This window comes from Drosophila nasuta, chromosome 3, assembly GCF_023558535.2.
Source record: "Drosophila nasuta strain 15112-1781.00 chromosome 3, ASM2355853v1, whole genome shotgun sequence".
NCBI classification, from domain to species: Eukaryota; Metazoa; Arthropoda; class Insecta; order Diptera; family Drosophilidae; genus Drosophila; species Drosophila nasuta.
In genome coordinates this window covers 24,565,447-24,580,084 of record NC_083457.1, presented here as the reverse complement: position 1 = coordinate 24,580,084, position 14,638 = coordinate 24,565,447, and the positions used below count along the sequence as shown (strand labels likewise).

At 40.4% G+C, this 14,638-nt stretch overlaps 2 protein-coding genes across 2 annotated transcripts in view; both read left to right on the top strand.

Annotated features, from left to right (window-relative positions):
• The first annotated feature begins 9,441 nt into the window (after positions 1-9,441).
• LOC132793647 (probable salivary secreted peptide) overlaps positions 9,442-14,638 on the top strand; it is a 29,670-nt gene continuing 24,473 nt past the window's right edge. The window contains exon 1 of the mRNA XM_060803658.1: positions 9,442-9,575. The gene's annotated coding sequence lies outside the window, so the exon portion shown is untranslated. The remainder of the gene's footprint in view (positions 9,576-14,638) is intronic.
• LOC132793642 (heparan sulfate glucosamine 3-O-sulfotransferase 3B1) overlaps positions 9,489-14,638 on the top strand; it is a 66,837-nt gene continuing 61,687 nt past the window's right edge. The window contains exon 1 of the mRNA XM_060803649.1: positions 9,489-9,575. The gene's annotated coding sequence lies outside the window, so the exon portion shown is untranslated. The remainder of the gene's footprint in view (positions 9,576-14,638) is intronic.

Below are 14,638 nucleotides of genomic sequence, written 5' to 3'. Positions count from 1 at the left end.
GTTTTAGCAGGAAAGCAGGAAGCGAGGAAGTGACATAGACAGAGATAGCGAGATAGAGGGAGGGAGAGTGGAAGTGGGAAGGAGAAGTAAAAGTTTCTGTGCCGTATCTCTCATCTGGTGTTTGGCGTTGCCTCATTTCAAATACATTAACATTTTGACCTTTCTTCGGTATGCGAAGCATTTTGCCCGAATTTAATTTCAAGTTGTATGCGTCTTCTGTAAATCAACCCCACTCCCCCCCTCTCCACCTCTTTTCCATCTCCTTTAAGCTTTGCAAGCGAAACTGGAGCGAAGGCAAAAGCATTGCATAGCTGCAGGCGCGCAGCCTTCACACAGCTGGCAATTGCAGGCACACCAAAAATCACGCGCTCACACACACACACTCACACTTATACAACACTTCTTCCCTTCACTCTCTCCCACTGACAATTTCACAAGGTTTACATTCATCAAACTGAAAATTCAATTTACGTAAGCCAAACGAATGTCAAAAAGAGGCGCCTTCCCACTGCCTTCGCTGAGTGGGAGGCAGGAGGAGGGAATAGGGGATGGGAGAGGGATGGGGAGAGTAGAACGTGTCAAGGTCAAGTTACAGTTACATCCATTGTCGACTTTTGTCTTCCTGTTGTCGCCTGCCCTCCCCGCAACTAAATGAGCGTGCAACAGGAACAACTTTCCATGTGAATTTTTTTCGGGCTTAACAACTGCGCCAATGTGTGTGAGTGTGTGTGTGTGTGTGTGTGTGTTTGCTTATCTCTATGTATCTGAGTGTGTGTATGTGTGCGATGTTAAAGTGCGCCAAGTCGTTAAATGAATTTCAGTGCTGCATTGAGCACACTTACGAGTAGCGGAGAGCCAAGTGGATGAGCACAGCGAGCATTACAGCGAAACGAGGGCAGTTTCATAAGATATTCATTTGAAACGATAATTTAATCATAGCATTCCCATGAAATATAAAAATAATTACATATATAGTTCTCAAAGTATCAATAATTTAATTTAGTAAGTGCTCGCTTGAAGAAAACTTAAAAAAACATTGCAGTTTTATTATCAAGGTTAAGTTGGCTATTTATATTTTTCGCATAAAACAACTTAAAAAAACATTCCAATTTTATAATCAAGCTTAAATTTGTTATTTCTATTCTTATAAAAAATAATATCAACTAATCACATCTTTTGCTGAACACCTGATAAAATATATGTGTATTTGATTTGTTTTGAAATTAGACAGAATAATTATAGAAATTAATCAATTGAAACGAATGAATTACAAAATGATTTAATAATTTAAATATAATTGAAGAATACTAAAATTGAAATTTAAATACAAAATGTTTTAAAAGCAATTTTTAGCTGTTACAGAGCTGCAAACATGCAGTGCAGTTTGAATTGAAGCGCCTTTTGAATAGTATTTCAAAAGTGCAACAGGTGGCGCTGGGTGATCAGTTACTCTAAACAAGATGGCAGCTTCAGTAAGCGACTCAAAATAAAGTATACAAGTAGGAAAGAGACAGAGTTATTGATATTTTGATATTAGTCATAATATACTAATTTTATTATATTTTCATTGAATTCCTTTTAATTGTACTACTCTTAAAGGATAACTTAAATACCAAGAATTTAATTAAGTGGGCGCTTGCTTAAAGGCAACTTAAAAAAACATTGAATTTTTCTTGTCAAGGTAAAATTTTGTTTTTATGATACTGATTAATTAATCTAGAATTAATCTAGAAAGCAAGGTACAATGGAGCGGATGATAGTGCAGAGTGATTGATATTAGTCCAGAAGATTTTAAAATAAGTTGCGGAATATTTGTTGAGGAATAATTTCAATCTGATACACCAACTTTTACCGGAATACCTAGAATATGGAACATCATGTATTATATACATTATGAATGTTCCTAGAATATGGAACATCATGTATTATATACATTATTAATGTTGATTGAATGTTCAATTGATAAGCTCGACAACAGCTGATGCGTATGCATTTTAAATATAATTTTATAATATATTTGTCTTTGCTGCAAATTTGTTTACGTGATTCGTATAATTCTGAAATGGAATCATTCTAGAAATCATCGTACAATGGAGCGGATGATTAATATTTTAGCGCTGTCCGCTTGCTTGCTGATTGCATTTTTCTGTGCGGCAACTGCAGGTATTTTACTTACTATATATTATTTATTGATAACAGTAATGCAGCAATGATTTGTGTAATGTATAGATTGTGACACGGATCCAGTGACGATGCTCTGTAGATTAAACCCTACGATTAAATAATAAATAAATGCAACTTTTTGAACTGAATAATGGAAAAGTTCTGCTGCTAAATTTATTGGCTTATTATATAAAACTAAAACATGAGACTCTAAATTAATAAAGTAAATAAATATTTGATGAAAACTGTTCATTAGATCCAATATTTTTTTATCTCTTCTTGGCAAAATTCATAAGATTTTTTTACAAAAGCAGCTTTTCGAATTTTACTTGAATTTCCAATCAATTTTGTGAGCTGCTCTCGCTGCGTACATTTTAATGGATTATATGCGGAGAATTGGACGCTTGGCGGGGATTACAGGCAAGTGGCAGGCAGCAAGTGGCAAGTAGCAAGTGGCAAGTGGCAGGCAAGTGAGGCATTCCTGTAGTATGTGTGGACAGCAAATGAAAGCCAAACAAGTTGACTTGGCATGACATAACTTTAGACCGTAGACCCTGTGTGTGTGTGTGGGTGTGTGTGTGCGAAACAAACACTGCGCTACACGCAAAGCCAAAGCCAAAACCGAAAACCGAAAACCAAAGTGCCGACAGCTTTATCAGTTTTGGGCGAAATGCAAAATTTAACGTTGTTGCAAGCTGCGCGTTTACAGTTTGAAGATGGTGGGGGGAGGGTGAGTGGGAGTGTGTGGGAGGCACTTTCCATTCTCAATCTTTGCTCATAAATCTGCGAGCAAAGTGCTTCCGGTAAAATGCGAAATGTGCATGTGCTTGCCGCCAGGGGGCGCTTTAATAATGCTAAAATGCGGCCGCAGGTGTGCGCTGGCATTCAAAGGGTATGATAGAGAGGGGGATGGAAATAGTTGCCTAACAATGCAAATGCAAAGCAATTTCGGCTACGCTGCACATGCAGCACTCTTGGCGCATCCTTTAAGGACAACAACAACAGCAGCAACAACAGCAACAGCGTTGTCTCGTAACTGTGTCACAAAGCCTGTCAACTGATAGGAATAGACAGCACCCGAGGGTGTCAAAGAGTGTGGTGGTGGGGGTAGTGAGAGGGGGGCGGCGGGGTAAAAACTTTTCGGGCTTCGCTTTTTTGACGTTGTCAATTTTTTATTGCCCTTTGGCAGTCGCTGGCATGGAAATGGAGATGGCAAAAGCCAAAAAGGCGAAGGCGCAAAAGGCGAAGGCGGATTCTGCAAGATTTTCTGCAAGAGGCAAGAGGCGAGAGGCGGCAGTGTTTTTAAGGTTAGCGGGTCACGTGCTCTTCAGCCGTCACAAGCAGCCGCACTATGCATACTATACACACACACACACATCTACTATATATATAAGCAAATGTAGATTTGTTAGTCGAAGGGGGAAAATCAGTGCAAAAGTCTCAGTCACAGTCTCAGTCTCAGCTTCAGCTGGAGCAGCGAGCCAATTGAATTCAAATGAAGCCATGCTACGACAACAGCGCTGCTCCAAATGCGTTGCCATAAATCAGGCATCAAAATTGACATTAATGTTGCCCCGGAGAGAGGCACGTTGCCGCGTCGAATTCAATTCGAACCAATGGCAAGCTGCCATCATCGTGCTCTGAGCTCTGTGCATCGATCACGCATGGAATTTTCAAGTGACAATCTTCTCCCCTATTACCCTCTGCCCCCCTCCCCCCACGGCGGGGCTTTCGCCGGAGTCACGTAGTCGCGCTGCAAATGCAAAACAAACAACCATTTTGCCACACTGACAAAGCTGATTGTGTAATCCGTAATCCACAAAAACCAACAAAAAGCAATAGTAAAGTGAAACACCTGTCAGCTGGATGGCAACGAGACAGAATCATCTACCATATACATATATTCATCCGACATATTGACTATATATATACCTTGTGTGTGTGCAACAAAAGGTGGCAAATGCAGCGAGGGGCGGTTAATTGGATTGAATATGCCTCAGTTATTTAGACGGCGGTTTGTTGCGAATTAGAATCGACTAATTTCGCATCTGTATTTGATTCCAATTTGCATATGAGATTAATGCACACTCACACACTCTCACACACATATACACATTTGAGCACATTTATTTCCCCCTTCACAAACACATTCATCGACGAACATGCATGATACAACAGATAAATTCAATTAATTACAATCTGCGGTTGGTTTTATGCCCGATAAACTTTGCAATGTATTTTATACCCTTTTAATACTCACACGAAATGAGAGTTTAAGTGGGGCAGTAAACTATTTGAAATAAATAATACTGAAATACTAAATATTACAAATAATACTGATATTTAAAATTCAATTTGTCAATATCAAAGAAAGTTGAGATACTCGCAATTCATTTTTAATAAAAGTAATCGAGTTCGGTATTTATTTAAAAATATACAGAATTAATATACCTCAAAATACTAAAATATACCAAAGGATATACTGCGTATATTCATATGATACTGTATCTAAAATTTTAATATACTGCAAAAAATACCAAAGACTATATTTGGTATATTGATATAGTACTACATTCAAAATATACCATAGAGAGCAAAAAAAAGTTGGCGTTGTTTTTAATTTCAGTTTAGATGAGTAATTATTTGAGCGACAGTTTAAAAAATTCAAAATAATGTACTATAAGAAGTAATATTTCAGAAATCTTGTGCTATTTCAGTGAGGAAATTCTTGCGAAATTATATAAATATTTTAGAAGCTATGTAGCAAAATAATAAGAAGCTTAAAGAGCTTACGTCAAGTCGTTAAAGTTGCTACATTTTAGAAAATTCATGATTTAAATAATCAAAATGCATTTCCTGTTTTGTTAGGCACTTAATTTAGTCATTATTTTTGTTCCTTGTTATTAATCGAAACATTTCACAGATATCTACAATTTAATAATGATTTGTATACAAAAGTTGTTTTTAATATACCTTTTCTTTATTAAAATCAATTCATTACATTGCTAATAGCTTCAATAATTGATGAAATTTAACTTGAAAATTTATTGTAAAATTTCGCATGCAGCTCATTAAAAATAATGTTGCATACTTTTAAGCGTGCGTGTAATTATTTATTCATGCATTAAACTCGTGCATTTGCTGTAGGGTATAAAAACCACAGCCACAATAACTAACACACAATAACAACAAATAACAAGAACAACTAAAGAAACCACAAAAGCAACAACAACAACAAGTAACAACAACAAGAGAAACAGATAACTGTTAACCACTATTTAGTGAGTTGAATTGGTCAATGAAATGAAATGCTTTTAAGCGCGCACATACTATATTTAGTCCTCAAAAGGGTTTCGAAGCTCATTGGGGCTTTTGGGCAATGGCAGAGGGTGGGCGTGGAGATAGGGGGTAGAAGAAGCAGCTTGCTATCAACCCTTTGAGGGAGCAACTCAATTCCCCAATGCATTGAGTGTGTGTGTGTGCGTACATTAAATTATCGACTCTATACGAAAATAAACCATTCAACTCTCACTCTTCAATTGAGCGGGTGTGAGAGCGTGAGTGTGAGTGTGTGTGTATGGGTGTGGGTGTGAGTGTGGATTTCATTGTGTGGACGCGCGTGCTGCATACTTTTCATAGCATACTTTGCAGCGCGCCCCGAAAAAGCAATGGCTCCATTTTGTCACATTTTATGGCAGCACTCAAAGCACTGCCATCAAATTTGCATGGCATAGCGAAAACGTACGAAAATTTGTCGCCCGACTGAGGCAGTTAGTGTGGGAGGAGAGCAGTAAGAAGAGGAGGAGGGAGAGGAGGGGGAACTCTGCAGTTGTTGTTGGACTTTTGAACTTTTGGCATTCGGCTTTAGTTTCTCGTAATGTCATTATGAGTCGCAGCAGCAGCAGCAGCACAACAAAATATGCAAACAAACACAGCAACAGCAGACATACACCAACTCACACACACACACACACACTGACACATAAATACACAAACGTGGGCTATGTCAGCAGAAGCGTAACCAAAACCAGAAATGGTTGCCAGCATCTGGACCGCAGAACGTCGCACGAAATCAACAGTTTACCTTGACGTGGTGGCCAGAACGTGGGCCAGGCTTAAATGGCTTGCAAACTAACCGTAACGCACAGCACACAGCGTTGCTAGACAGTCGGACAGACAGACAAAGAGAGGGCGACAGAGATAGAGAGATGGACACATGCACAAGAGCAATTACTCATGTGTGTGGGTGGAAGGAAGGAGGAAGGGAGCAGGGGAGCATATGAGTTACGACTTTGCATATCCGTAGCACTGACCACAACCCTTTCCTCCTCCGCCTCCGCCACCGCCCCCGCCTCTTCCGCTTGTTGTCTGCGTGTGTGTGTTTATTTGTTTATCAGGCACTTCGTTTGCCTAAAATCAAAGCCTTTGTTTGCGCCATTTGCAGCAAAATGCCTGCAAACAGTTTTTGGATATCGTTGCAGGTGCTGCCAACTGTTGTCAATTGTTGCATTTGAACATTTGCTAATTGGCAGCACTGTTGTCTCGATTTTTGTTGCCTGCTTAACACAAATGCAAATCAGTATGCAATTCGTTTTCTAGTTTTATCAGCATCTCTCTTTCTCTGAGCTTCCTTGTTGCACTGTGGCAGCAGAGACCACATGACAATCAGCATGCATGATTTAACATGACTCCAGCAAATTGAAAATGGCAGCTGGCTAAAACACACACACACTCACTCATACACTGAACATATGCAAAATGCAACTGGGATCCCAAAATGTGCAGAAAAAGAAGCAGTGTAAGAGCGTAAAAGAGAGAGGGAGAAAAAAAGGAAAGAAACCACAACATAAGCATAACGGTTCGCCTGGGGAACCAACTGGGGCATATTTTGCGCCAATTTCCATAGACAAGCAACATGAAGGCTGCTTCGCTGCTGCCTGCTGCCGATCGTTGTTTGGCCAAGTGAAGTGGCAAGCAGTTGGCATAGTTCTCAGGCATCCCCCTCTCTCAATCTTCATCGCTCACCATTCTTTCTTGCTGCCAGCGGCTGCTTCGGAATTCGACTTTGATGCTATGAATGAAAACTGCAATGCTAAACAAGCAAAAGTGGCAGAAAAACAAAAGCAACGCACGCTGGCAGTGGCATCCTCCTCACCTCGTCCACCAACAACAACTAACACGACAGCAGCAACAACTACAACAACAACTGGGAGCTGAAAGAAAATTAAAAAGTAAACACAAAAGTTCACGTGCTCTGCATGAAGCAGCAGTCGCAGTCGACGTCGCAGTCGTAAAGGAAATGTGGTATATTACAAGAGAGAAGAGAGATGACGAAGGGGGGCCAATGCAAAAGAAGTCACCAAGAAGCTGCGCATTGAACAGCTGCGAGAGAGCGCATGTGCGAGCGCAAAGACAAAGAGCGAACGAGAGCGCGAGTGAGTGCGTGCGTGGAGCACAGCAGAGAGTGCGAGGCAAAAGCAGTTGTAATTTTTTGGTGTATTTGCATGGGTATTTCTCTCCTGCGATTTGTTTACTGTTATGATTGCAGACGACATTAAAAAGCCATAGCCGACTGAAGTATGCCTTACAAATACATGTTTCGCAAATAATATTATTCATAGTGCTGTAGTTTAAAATTATGCGAAGCAAATTTATTTTAAAGATGTTAATGATTACAATTTAATTATACTTATTATTAGCATTTATTAATTTAATCTTAAAAATTAATTTAGATAAATTCTGAAAATAAATGCTATAAATTTAAAGAATATTATGTATATTATTTATTATTATATTATTACTAAATATTTTAAGTTATAACCGTATATAGAAAATTTTAAATTGTAGGATGCGGCGTTACAAATATTGGAGAAACTCAAAAAAATAATTAAATTGGATTAGACAATATAATTGTAATTTATTATTTATAAAATTTCCATATAATCTACTACTAAGTTGTATTACATTTCATCCATTAAATACAGTCCAAATTTTTAACTTATTGAATTTTTCATCAATATAAGTCAACAGCAGCTTCTTAAGACGTGTAAGGCTCCACAGTAATGTAGAGTATAATGCTCTCTCTCTATCTATTGCACGTACCTGTCAGTAAGGATTTACTTTGTAGTGAGAGCAACTGTTACTTCTTAGCTACACTCCTCTCACCACGCCACGTGCGTATTATTTATGCGTAGACATTCTGGCGCCGCTTATGCTGTGCTGCTCCAACAGCGCAAACACAAAAATACAGACGGAGAGAGGACACCACGCAAAAACAAACGCAAAAGCAAAGTCACAGAGAGAGTGTAGTCAGCAAGAGCGTGAGGAGCGAGAGAGATTGTGTGTAGGATACGCAAGGAAGCCAAACGTAAACATTTTATGAAAAGCCCGCTCTCAGAAATGTGTGAAGAGTCGTGGCGAGCGGACGTGCGCTGCGCTCGTGGACGGCATTGAGCAACTTATTTGATTTTGTCCACCTGCTACACACACATATACACACCCACACGCGCGTACCCTCACTAACACATGAAGCGGGAGCGCGCGCAAAAATCGAAATGAAAAGCAATCAAAACGAAAAGAAACGAGAAACGCGCTCACATCAAATCCGGCGTCGAAATTGTGCATAGATATTGAATGGGAATTAATGCTATCTAAATTAATGTTAAGTGAAAAATCAATGCGCGACCAAAAGTTGACAAACGAAAACTGACGACGCACAGATACACAAACACACTCATACACAGACAAACAGAGAAAACTGGCTGCAGCCACGCACACGTGTGCTTACCAACACATACACACGAACGAACTCAACAGACTCACATACACGCAGAGGTAAGCAGGCGAAAGCCTAACAAAGTGAAAGTAACGAAATTAGCAACACAATAGAAGAAAAACAAAAACAGTGAAAGGAAAAAGCGCATAAAAAATGCACACAAGCGTAAGCGTAAGGTGAAAGTGTAATCAATTTAATGTTGCATACTTTCGACCTGCACTGTGTGACTTGCTGTTCACCGTTACTGCCACTTTCGCCGTGTGTGTGTGATTTACTTAACTCGGTCAAAGCAAAAGGCATACGAAAATAACACGCAAAAGAGGCTGACGTAGAAGAAGAGCAAACTAACAACAACAGGCGGCAAAAGCAGCAGCCTCAGTCTCAGTCTCAGTCGCCGTCGACGTTAACGTCGTCATCATTGCTGAAACGTGTGTAAGATAAACACGCAAAACAAAGCGAACTGGGTCAGTGTGCGAGAGAAGAAGCAGCAGGAGGAGGAGGAGGAGGAGAAGGAGCAGCTGCGAGTGGCGCCTGATTTAAAAGCGTCGGTTGCATGTGCATGCAAAAATGTGTTGCATGCCTAATGACCAAAGACGCAGCAGCAACAACAACAGCGGCAGCAGCAGCAGCAAAAGGGGTAAGTCAACTTTAAGCGGCCAACTGACTCACTCAATAAGTGTGCATGTGTGTGAGTGTATGAATGTGTGACACGCAAATCCTTGCGCACCTCAACAAAATCCGATACGCATATTTACCCTTGAAAATTTCGTACAGCAACAGCGACGTCAGCGTTGGCGTTGGCGTCGGCTTCGACGTCGCAGGTTTAACGGCGAAAAAATATTATAAGAGAGAGTTGTAGGCAAATTCTAACGAATAACAAAAAAAAAAAAACGAAAACAGAAAGTAGAGGCCGCAAATGGCGTAAAGGAGTCAAAAGTAAATGGCCATCGAATGCTGAGATGGAAAGTGGGCGACAGAGGGGGGCGTGGGAAGCCATAACAATGAGAAAAGCAAAAATGGCAAACAAAAATAACAGTAAAATAAAATATCCTTGTGAACGTTGCGCTTGCAGGCGGCGGCAAACACTCCGCCCACACACATAACCCTCCTCTGCAACACGAACACGCAGCGCGCTCGCAATTTTTACTTCACTGCCATCTTCCCCCCTTTCCTCTCGCCCCTCGCCCCTCGCACATTTTGCGTCTCCTGATGTGGGTCATAAATGTTACTCCATTTTTATGACCAACTTGCACACAACGCGCGCAGTCAAAAGAGAGCAGCAAAATGAACGAAAACGAACAGAAAAAAGCACAGAAAAAAGAACGGCAAATGAAAGAGCTGCCAGCATAACCAAATAGCAATTTCTAAGGGCCTGAGGAGGCGGTGGGCGGATGTAGGTAACCAGAAGCGAAAAAGGGCATTAAATAGCTTTGCCGGGCAGCGTCAGTTGCACGTTTGGATAGCTGACTTGTTTATTTGTATGAGTGTGCGTGAGTTTATGAGTGTGACTGTGTGTGTGTGTGTGTGTGTGTGCGAGGGTGACTCCAATAACAAACTAAAGCCATTAGAATATAATATGTATGCTTGGGTGGAAAAGCTTCGCTAATTGACTGACTGACAGCAGCATAAATACATTAATATCAGCCACATTCATACGTAGTCTAATGTTTTTATGATGCAATAAATAGTTAACTAACTGTTCTAGTTGACGCTTTTGAATTAGTCGAAGTACTAGAGCAAGAAACTTAAAACCCTTTGCCGATCTGGCAACCCTCTGTGTTGGCAGTGTGTGTCTCTGTCTTTCTCTCTGTTCATTTGACGTCATTATCCCAACTGTTGTTTCGACTGCTCGTTTCGCTCTGCCGCTTTTTGCCTTTGCACGTTTTTGTGCTCGCTCTTTGCTCGCTTACTTTGTTGTTATCGCTGTTGATGCCGACGTCGCTGCTTCCTTCACTGACTCTGCGTGCTTAACCGTTATTATATTGCATGTTCGCTGCCTTGCCCGCCAAAAACAAAAACAGCAAAAAAAGCACAGACCAATTGCAAGGTATTGGCGAGATTTATATCCGCACTCGTCTCTTTCTTTCTCTCTTTCGCTTTCTTGCGCTCTTTGGCTGCATTTGTTCGAGTGCCAATTAGGCAAAAGTTTGCGACAGTTTTCTGGCATTTTGGTTGCGGCTTGACAGCACAACAAACACAGACACATTGCATGCTTATTATTTATGTATGCTCGTTTGCAGTCTGTATTTCTGTGTAAGTGTGTGTGTGTGTGTGTGCGTAAGGCAAACTCTCCACACTCCCACACTATCATTTAGTGACTGGCGTTGGCGTGACCTTGGAAGTGTGTGCAGCGCATGGAATGCAAATCCATTGAAAGCGTCAGGCTGCAGTTCAAGGCTACTTTTACGTTACGCAAGCGAGTGAGTGTATTGTTTGTGCATCTCTCTCTCTCTTTCGCAGGCTCGTTCGCTCTCTTTCGAATATCCTTGAGCGGCTTCCAATGTAGCATTGCATTGCGTTGACATTTGCAACTGGCGCTGACAGCGCGCTGAGCAAGAGAGTTTTTTTTTCAGTGGAAGCTTATGCAATCGTTGCCCATCGTTAGCCGCTTTAATTAGCTTCCCAAAACAAGAAAAAGAAACTGAAATTGAAGCCGGAAAGAGAAATGGCAAATGGAGTTTTGCGCATTATGCAACTGTTGCGACCTTTAGTGGATGCCACATCCTTGCTGCAAGTGTGTGTGTGTGTGTGTGTGCGTGCCACACTGTGATTGTGCTTCACATACTTGGTGCTGCTGCTATGCCTTTTGTCTTTGCCTCAATGTCAATGCATATTTGAGCGGGTTTGTTTAATCGAAGCGCGCTTCAGTGCCTCGTGCATGTGGCACACAGTGTGTGGCACTGTGGCACAGTGTGTGTAGGTGCGCCTGAATGTCAGCCCATGAATATGACATAAGTCAGCTCATATTAATGCCGCGATACCTTGCCTTACCCACACACATACGTTCGCAATGGGCCACGCAATAATTTGCTTAGTTGATCGTTCATTTCAACCACGCCCCCAAAGCCGCCCACAGTCAGCGTTGCTGTTATCGCTGCTGTTGTGTGTGCACATTCATTTCAATTTCTGACGCAATTTCCATGCAATTTGTCAGCTCTTAAAACTGAAATTGATATTTGATGCATAGAGAATGCCAAATGTCAGCTTGACAGCTGACACAGATGCATAACGCAGCAGAAACCAATTTGCATTACAACGACAACTGATAGAGCAGACCATACACACAGAGAGATAGACAGAGAGGAGGAGAAGAGAGAGAGAGAGAGAGAGATGGGGAAAAGCTACCAGGAGAATTGAGAAAATTTCTGATATGCAGTAGACGGAAATTAAAGTCGATTGAAACTAAAACCCGAGTGCAGTTGGCTGCTCATTAGGCTACCATTTTGGGAGTTGCCACTTGAGGGTTGCCAATGTGTTTCATGTTTTTCATTTTCCATTTTTCTTTTTTTGCGAGCTCAGCCGCATTTGGATTTTGATTTCATTAAAAACTTGTGCACCAAAAAGTTGCAAAAATAATGCGCCTAAGTAAGAGGCACTGTAAACCAGGACACAGCAACAACAACAACAATGAAGGGTTGCCAGAACAAAGAGAAGAAGCAGAACAAAACGAAAAAAAATACAGAACTGCATCCACAATGTGGATTCCACATCGACTAATTTAGTTGTTGTTGCTGCAGCTGTCCCGGGCGCCATTTTGAAAACTCTCGCACGTGCCTTGTGACCTCGTCCATTTCTTTTGTTATTCGAGCGTTTTGCAAAAGTTTTTGCTGCTGAATGCATTTTCATGTTTTGTGCATTTCATTTAGTATACCCTACAAACCAGTAACAAAAACGCAATGAATGCTTATGTGTTAAGCCATTAAGAGAGGCGTGGCAACTGGAGTTTTGTCTAATTGGAAGCAGCGAGGTAGAAATCTAGCAAGCTAAAAATTTACACTGAAAAACAGCTTTATAAGGTGCATTATTTTGAGCTTGTATATGCGAAGTTTGAGGATTAAAAGAAGTAAGAAAGTTACAAATTTTAAATAAAAGCAAAATAGTGCGGTATTAATTGTATAATATACATAATGAATATACCAAAAATATACAAAATATATACCGAAAACTGTTTGAGGTAGATTGATGCATTAAAAATATACCATAGTGTGCGAAATACACCAAATTATCATCCAAAGCAACCCGTAGTAAGTAGTAGTTTAATTCCTGGAGTTTTTATTCTTTTCTCAGTTAGTAGAGCTTTGTTAACATGGTTCTAAATTCTTTGAGATTTGGTTATAAGTATTCTGAATGTATTATTTAGTAATATTTGTGACAATTAATAGGTGAGACAGCATATAAATATTAAACACGTCATAATTTAGATATCTATTAAATAAAAAATACTATAAATACCTTATGGTATTTAATTTTAATACCAAATTTATGAATTTCGGTATTAAATATCCAGATATTGTCACTACTTCTGCATTAATTCGGAAATTTATCCTGGATTTTTTTTTACCTGTGTACTCAGCTAAGTCCATACGCTAACGACAGAAAGCGACTAGCTCGCACCTTGGGGAGAGTTGAAGAGCACAGAGCACAGAGCGCAGAAATGTGTCCGGTGTAGACATAATCTATTGCATAAGTCATTCCTCTAACTATATTCATTTATTCTCCGCCCAAATTACACTGCAAACAGAGCTGTTTATTCATATTTTATGAATGCGGCGGCGACGCGAGCACACGCCATTTTTATTTGCATAGGAGTTACGAGTGGATATTACGAGTCGAAAGTAATGTCCCATCGAAGCGAAACTCGTAAAAATAATTATGCGACCTGTGATCGCTGATGACGCTTTAATAAATAATATTTTATTACGTTGAAGCAGAAAAAAGTCTTGATGGCGCAGCAAAACCGCAATTGAAAATGCAAGAAAAACCAAATCAAAGCATGTGAAATAGAAAATAGAATGGAGAGAGAGACGAAGGCTCAACAGCGACAGCAACTAAAAACAATTTGCCGTAATCAAAATGAAATCAGTAAAGCGCAAGCTTTGGCTGCAGGAAAAAAAAGCGATGAAAACAACATGCAAAAAGCAAGCATTAGAAATGCTTATAGGTAGACGTGCAGATACCCTGGGAAAACGACAAAATTGAATATCTTTTAAGCACACTGCGTTGAAAAGTATGCTATAAATATGTGAGTGTGATGGGGCAGCAGAATCGAGAATGAGTCTGAGAGTCGGGACAGAAGTCAGAAGATGTCGGCCAGCTCAGACATTAAAATATTCCATGCGCAAGTTTTGCGCCAACGTTGTTTTATCTGCCGTTAGAGCATTTAAAAAACAAGGAAAAAAAACAGAGTTAAAAAAATGGAATAGCAATGAATGCAGTCAACAGCCAGGTAAAACTGCCAAAGCAATTGGAGAGTGCCGCAGACGGAGGCAGGAATATAAATGGGCTGGCGGCGATAAAAGTGGGAGAGAGGTCATTATATATTTGTTGTCACTGGCAAAATATTTGTGCTTTGCGCTTGATTTATGCTTTTGGCAGAGGTGAATGGCGAATGGCGAATTGTGAACACCGAACGCCGAATGGAGCAGTGCAAATGCAAACAATGCGGCAAGAACTCTGAAACCGGAACGGAACGGAAAGCTA